Here is a 6093-nt window from a genome sequence, read left to right as displayed (position 1 = left end):
GAAGGGGGAAAAAGGAGGAAAAAGGAGGAAAAAGGAGCAAAAAGGAGCAAAAAGGAGGGAGCAGTCGTGCGGGCGAGATGGCGGTGGCTGGGTGTTCGTGCTGGTAAGCGAGGGCGTGTGCCTTGTACCGGCGGTGCGAAGCCGGGGTGAATGACAGATGAGGCGCTGGTGCCCTTTCTGCCCCACCAGGAGAGTGGGATAGCAGGGACTTGCTGCGCGCACCCCTGCCTGCTGAGGCTGCATAGGCTTTGGAGGCTGCAGCCCTGGTGTTGCTGATCTCCCTCAGTGGGAGTCCAGGCTTATCACAGAATCACAGAATATGCCGAGTTGGAAGAGACCTACAAGGATCATCGAGTCCAGCTCATGGCCCTGCACGGGACCATCCCCAAGAGTCATACCATGTGCCCAAGAGCATAATCGAAATGCTTCTTGAACTCTGTCAGGCTTGGTGCTGTGACCGCTTCCCTGGGGAGCCTGTTCCAGTGCCCAACCACCCTCTGGGTGAAGAACCTTTTTCTAATATCCAACCTAAGCCTCCCCTGACACAACCTCAGGCCATTCCTTTAGGTCCTGTCACTGGTCACCACAGAGAAGAGATCAGTGCCTGCCCCTCCTCTTCCCCTCACGAGGAAGTTGTAACTGCAATGAGGTCTACCTTCAGGCTGAACACACCAAGTGACCTCAGCCAGTCCTCATACGGCTTTCCCTTAAGGCTCTTCACCATCTTCGTTGCCCTCCTTTGGACGCTCTCTGATGGCTTAATATCTTTCTTATATTACAGAGACCAAAACTGCACACGATAGTCAAGGTGAGGCTGCACCAGTGCAGAGCAGAGCGGGAATGGCTGCTTAGCTCCTGGCTGCTGGGCTGTTTTAAATGGACTGGCCCTTTGACAGCATTCAGAATGTGAATGTAGAATGAGTTGAACTCAATGAAGCCCTTTCTACCTCTCCCACCCAGAAGGCATGATGGAGGCTTTCTGACAACTCCTACAAACTCTCCTTTCTGCAAACTCTCCTTTCCAATGAACTTGAGTAGCTTTTTTTTCCTGCTAGTTCAGAATCTGAAATATTTTTCCATTCTGCAGGTAACAAGTTATTCAGTTGTAAGCGCAGTGTCGATACCAAATGTGAGTGTCCATGGAGAAACGGAGAAATCCAGCCCTTCACAGGCAGCAAATTGTTCACAATCACTAGAAAGAGTGTACTTCTACTTACTGTGACACAAATTAGGAACTTTCCTGAAGTTAGAGATGCTCCAACATTGGTGAAACCAATCTTGGAGATCTTGGTGAAAGAACTGCCACTGCAGGGATTTCACATCATTAGTTTTACTTCTAATGAAAAGGTTAATGATCCACTTACTGTCTAGACAATTGTATGGACACAGAAGGAACTGAGTTAGGTTCTGAAGAGAATGAACAAATTCCTATACTTAGTGGTTAAGCATTTTCAAATAAACAGAATTTTTGGAGCTTCTCACAGGTAAAATTTTGAAGATGGCCAGCCACAAGGACTTCTATAAAAACAAGGAGTGCTTATTGAAATACAGCAAAAGATATGGAAAGAGATAAATGATTGTTGCAAAATTAGTAATTTTCAATTAAATAACCCCAAACAACTCCAAGGGTACAAGGGTTTTCATGTAATTATCTTATAAATGGCCTTCAAAGAGGACTTTTGCTTCAGGACCCTTGCCAGCAGGAGCTCTGCAAGAGGCTGGAATTTCAGTGAGGAATGGCATACTGTGGCACAATAGCAGCGCATCTGTTGTGAATGGCAGCTGCTGCACAGCACTGAGCATTGTGCATGTCTCACTGTTTACAGACAACTGTTTTGTATGTTATCTGTTTTCTGGAGCCACCAGTGAAATGTATTGCATGAGGTTTTCTTAGTAGAATCACGATGTATGTTTCAGATACTAGTTTTAAAGTAGTATAGTTAGACAAGTGTATTAAAATATCCCAGAGTTCTTAAAGTGTTGGCTAAACACCGAGGATTACCATATAAAGAAACATTAACACTTCCTCATCAGACAGTGAGTTACTATGCTGATGAACTAAGAGCAATGTGTAGTCTGTAATACTGAAACTTAAACATTTAAGTCCTGGTTGTGGCATATAAAAATCTTTCCTCTAAATGTGAAATGGATGAGTTAATTCCATTCATCATTGCAAGATGTTGAAAATTGCAGGGTTTATTTTGTTTTAAATCATGATGCTTCTAAGGAAGTTGAAGAAGTGAGCTGTTAGAGGAACTAGTATAGAGATTCTCACTACAACAGAGAAAGCAGAAAAGAAATATTTGGAAAGTAGTTTCAGCTGACCCCTTTGATAAGACTAAGTGGCGTGACATATCTGATGTGGAAGCAGAAATTATACAGCAATAGGAAGTTGTTATCTCCATATCTCAAATGCTAACACAATTCCCCCAGTCAACTGTGAGGCAGATCTACTCTTGTTATGACAGCTGTTGGAAACTGATGTCAGTATAACTGTGCAATGTCTTTTGATAGTCTTAACTATTACAAACCTTAAAATATGTTTATGATGTTATCTAAGACACATTATTTGGAAATGGCTCTATTTCTAATCAGAAATTGCTCAAGTTATTTTAATAAATGAATTATAAACGTGCGAGTTTCCTAGTCAGATTTGCTTGAAAAAGCATTGTGAACTTTTTGTTTCTGAAGACTTAAGACTGAGGATTAATTAATGTTTATACAGCACTTTGTAAAAGCAAAGTCACAAGTGCCAAGAATTATTACTATTTAATCTTTAAAAATCAGATCAGTGACAGACTAAACTGTCAGAGAACTGCTGTTTAAAACAACAAAAATGCTGAAAATCCTCTTCTCTCCCCATACTTAAATATGTCCAAGTGTGCTTTCATTTTAACCTCTTACATAAAGACAAGCAAAGATACTTTTCAGTTTAAATGGGTTAACGCCCATCTTTGTTTAAATATGTGAGGATATTTCCTAAAATCCTAGGGACATTTTACAAAATGAAAAAATTATTTGTTTCTGAAATGCATTTCCAGGGCCCAAATGTTGCAAATATTTTTATATGCAAATCCTACTCAGCAGTGTAATATATCTGATTAACCAGTGCTACTTCTGCGCACAACTTCACCTATTTGTGTGATGGGTCAGATCCTTGTAGTGATAGTTAATTTGTATTAGACTTGCATAGCTATTTTGACTTCTGAGAAAAAAGAATCCTTTCAGAATTTTTTAAAATTTGCTTCTCTTTCTACTTTATATCAAACAGAGGTAAGGTTTAGAAACAATTTTCCTCAGAAAATAAATGTACATATTGGAAAACAAGCAACAAGCAAGAGAAGACTGGAAAAGTAGAGAAGCTCATCAGTGAAGTATAGAATTAATGGATAAAGTCATCTTTTCAGGGTTACAGAAACATATTTTAGTGCATCATTATTATTTAGGGAGAAATACTGCATTTTGCTTTGGCTATACCTTAAATGATATTCTTCCTTAACAGCCATACACATATTATTCATGCGATGCTAATTACTTTCCTTATAACGTAATTGACTTGTTAAGTAAGAGTATGAATTAATTGGTGGCATTGAAAACTAAATGATACCAAGTCAGGCCTAGTTAATCTGTGTCTGGCTTATTATCTCTTGATATTTAGTAAATTTAAAATTTATATATACAAATTTATTTAGAAAAAACAAGTTTCACAGACTGACTAATGAAAGCTGTTTACATTTATCTGGAAGTCTTGATAACTTGATCTTACTCAGATGCAAGCAGACTGTTAAAATTTGGGTTTGCATGTTACCATGGTGCATACTGAAATATGAACATCTTGAGGGTCCCATGGACTGATAAACCTCTCAAAGAATAGTTTTCAAACAATGATTAGCACCTATCAGTTATGCGTAATTTTAGTTGTAAGTTGTTAATAAACAAGTGTAGTTAAGATTTATGTACACTTAAATTTAGACTCAAGAATATATGTCAGTATTTCAGAAGATCTCACTAGCCACCATTAAGACTAGATCTTCAAAGAGCTCAGTGTCTGGAATGTTAAACTTCTTTGCAAGTCTGGTCCCAATTATGGGTTCTAAGTTCTTCTGAAAATCTAAATTATATTTAAATACCTACAGAAGAAACTTGAGTCTTATTTTAACAGTCTGACTCCAGCTGCAGGCACAGAACACTCATGGATTTGGCCCAAATTCACACCCTTTAAAACTACAAATGTATAGTGAATAATCCTAAATCTTCTAATGATTGTTCCTTTATAATCAATTTCTGGAGTACATATCTTAAAATTTCTTAAACACAGTACATTTTCATAAATATGAATTTGAGGAAGAGAATACAAAACACCATGAGTGGAAATCGCATCACTAAACTGCAGCAAAACTTTTATGAAGTCCAGTAAAACCAGGTGTTTTCGCTAGACAAACCCAAGATTTCTTTTAATATATTTATTAAAATGCCTTAGAGGAAATCTCTATCATCAGGTTAAAATGTTGCTTTTATTTTCAAGATTTCTTTTCATATGGTACAGTTGAACTATCATCTCTTCAAAAATAAAACTATTTCCTTTTGTGTATAAGGATGTTATGTTTATAAATTTATTTCTAGTAAGTTGTGGAAGCTGAGACTTTTTTTTCCTCTCAAGTATGAAACTATTAGGCTTAAAAGTGTTTTTTGAAGAAGTCACATTTTAATAACAGCACTGAGAGCAAACAAAGTATTACAGTGTGTAGGAAATATGGTTGGTCTTTCCTTAGAAAATAAATACACCCCCTAGACATGTAATACTTGTATTCAAATATAAAATTACAAAACTATAGACAGTAAGAATGAGCAGTGTACAGCAAAATCTTATGTACCCCCAAAGCACTGAAAATTTTTTTGATTTTGCTTCAGTTTTCAGTTGTCTGTGTATTCTAGATAGTCCATTCTCAATATAGTTCTGTCTAAGAGTTGCAAATAAAATGCCACATAAATTATATAAAATCTTTTGACCTTTGTACACAGAATGATGTGCATTATTATTGATTACGTGAAGTTTATAATTTTTTAAAATCTTGCAACACAGAACTGCAAAAAAAATACAAAATCCAGTACCTGTTATCTGATGTTTTCCAGTGCCAGACTTTCTGTAGCTTAATTTCACACTGCCAGAGCTTCTGTATTAAATGCTTTTACCTCCTTAAAAAAAAAAAAAAAAAAAAAAAAAGGTATGTCAGCACAAGCCCAGACGAAACTCCAAATCCGGGAAAATAAAATTAACCATGCAGATCAAAGGCAGACGAGCACTGAGACCAAATGCCTGTAATCTGATCAGTGATCAGTTGCCGTACATCAAAGGCAGTGCTTCGGCGAAGAAAAAGAGCTGCTTTTCCAGCAGGTAGTTGCACTTTTAAATGCTGCCTTTCAATACTCTGCACTAGCTCTTTTCCCCCTTTCCTTGCTTGTGCTGAGAGAATGCACACGGTTCTGAAATGCTTGGGGTTGAGTGGCTAGATCTGTAGCTTTTGAGTTCCCAAGCTGTGTTGTGGATTGTGTGTTGGAAGCTTTCCCTAGTGCCAGCGGGTTCCGCTTTATCCCTTTCATCTCGCTGAGCTGCAGATCCCATGACATCATTCAATGCTGTGGGACTGGTTAGAGAGCTGTAATACAGCCTGTGGGGGAATGCAGCTAAAGAGCAGCAAGAGTTTGCATGATTTCTAATCAGGTTAGTCCATTGTAACAAACCCAAGGCTCACTTCAAAGTCTACATTACATTAAAGTTTCCTCCCAAGAAGAGAGAATAATGCAGCTATAAGGTTTTCTTAAAAAGACGCTTTTTAATTTTGTCAGCAAAAGAAATTTAAATTTTTCCCTAAAGTGCTGAAACTCAGACATGCAGGTCGGTTTGCTAGGCAGCTGTAAGACACGACTTTTGTTTGTCTCTTTATTGAGGTTTGGAGCAGGGGAAATGGTGTATTTTCTGCACCGGAATCGGTTTTTTGCACTGGCAAAACCAAGCACAATAGAGCATGCTCTTAGTCCCTGGTTCATATCCTCCCTGCTGCTTACTGTGTGGCCTTTTGCAAATAATTTTTT

At 38.1% G+C, this 6093-nt stretch overlaps 1 protein-coding gene across 1 annotated transcript in view; it reads right to left on the bottom strand.

Moving 5' to 3' along the window:
- Positions 1-5197, bottom strand: part of TNFRSF19 (TNF receptor superfamily member 19) — a 59129-nt gene extending 53932 nt beyond the window's left edge. Inside the window, exon 1 of the mRNA XM_008920770.3 lies at positions 5113-5197. The gene's annotated coding sequence lies outside the window, so the exon portion shown is untranslated. The remainder of the gene's footprint in view (positions 1-5112) is intronic.
- Between the last annotated feature and the right edge of the window lie 896 nt (positions 5198-6093).

The sequence above is a fragment of the Manacus vitellinus genome, unplaced genomic scaffold, assembly GCF_001715985.3.
Source record: "Manacus vitellinus isolate BGI_N305 unplaced genomic scaffold, ASM171598v3 scaffold_2_pilon, whole genome shotgun sequence".
NCBI classification, from domain to species: Eukaryota; Metazoa; Chordata; class Aves; order Passeriformes; family Pipridae; genus Manacus; species Manacus vitellinus.
The sequence above is the reverse complement of the archived record's forward strand: the minus strand, read 5'-3'. Positions and strand labels throughout refer to the sequence as shown.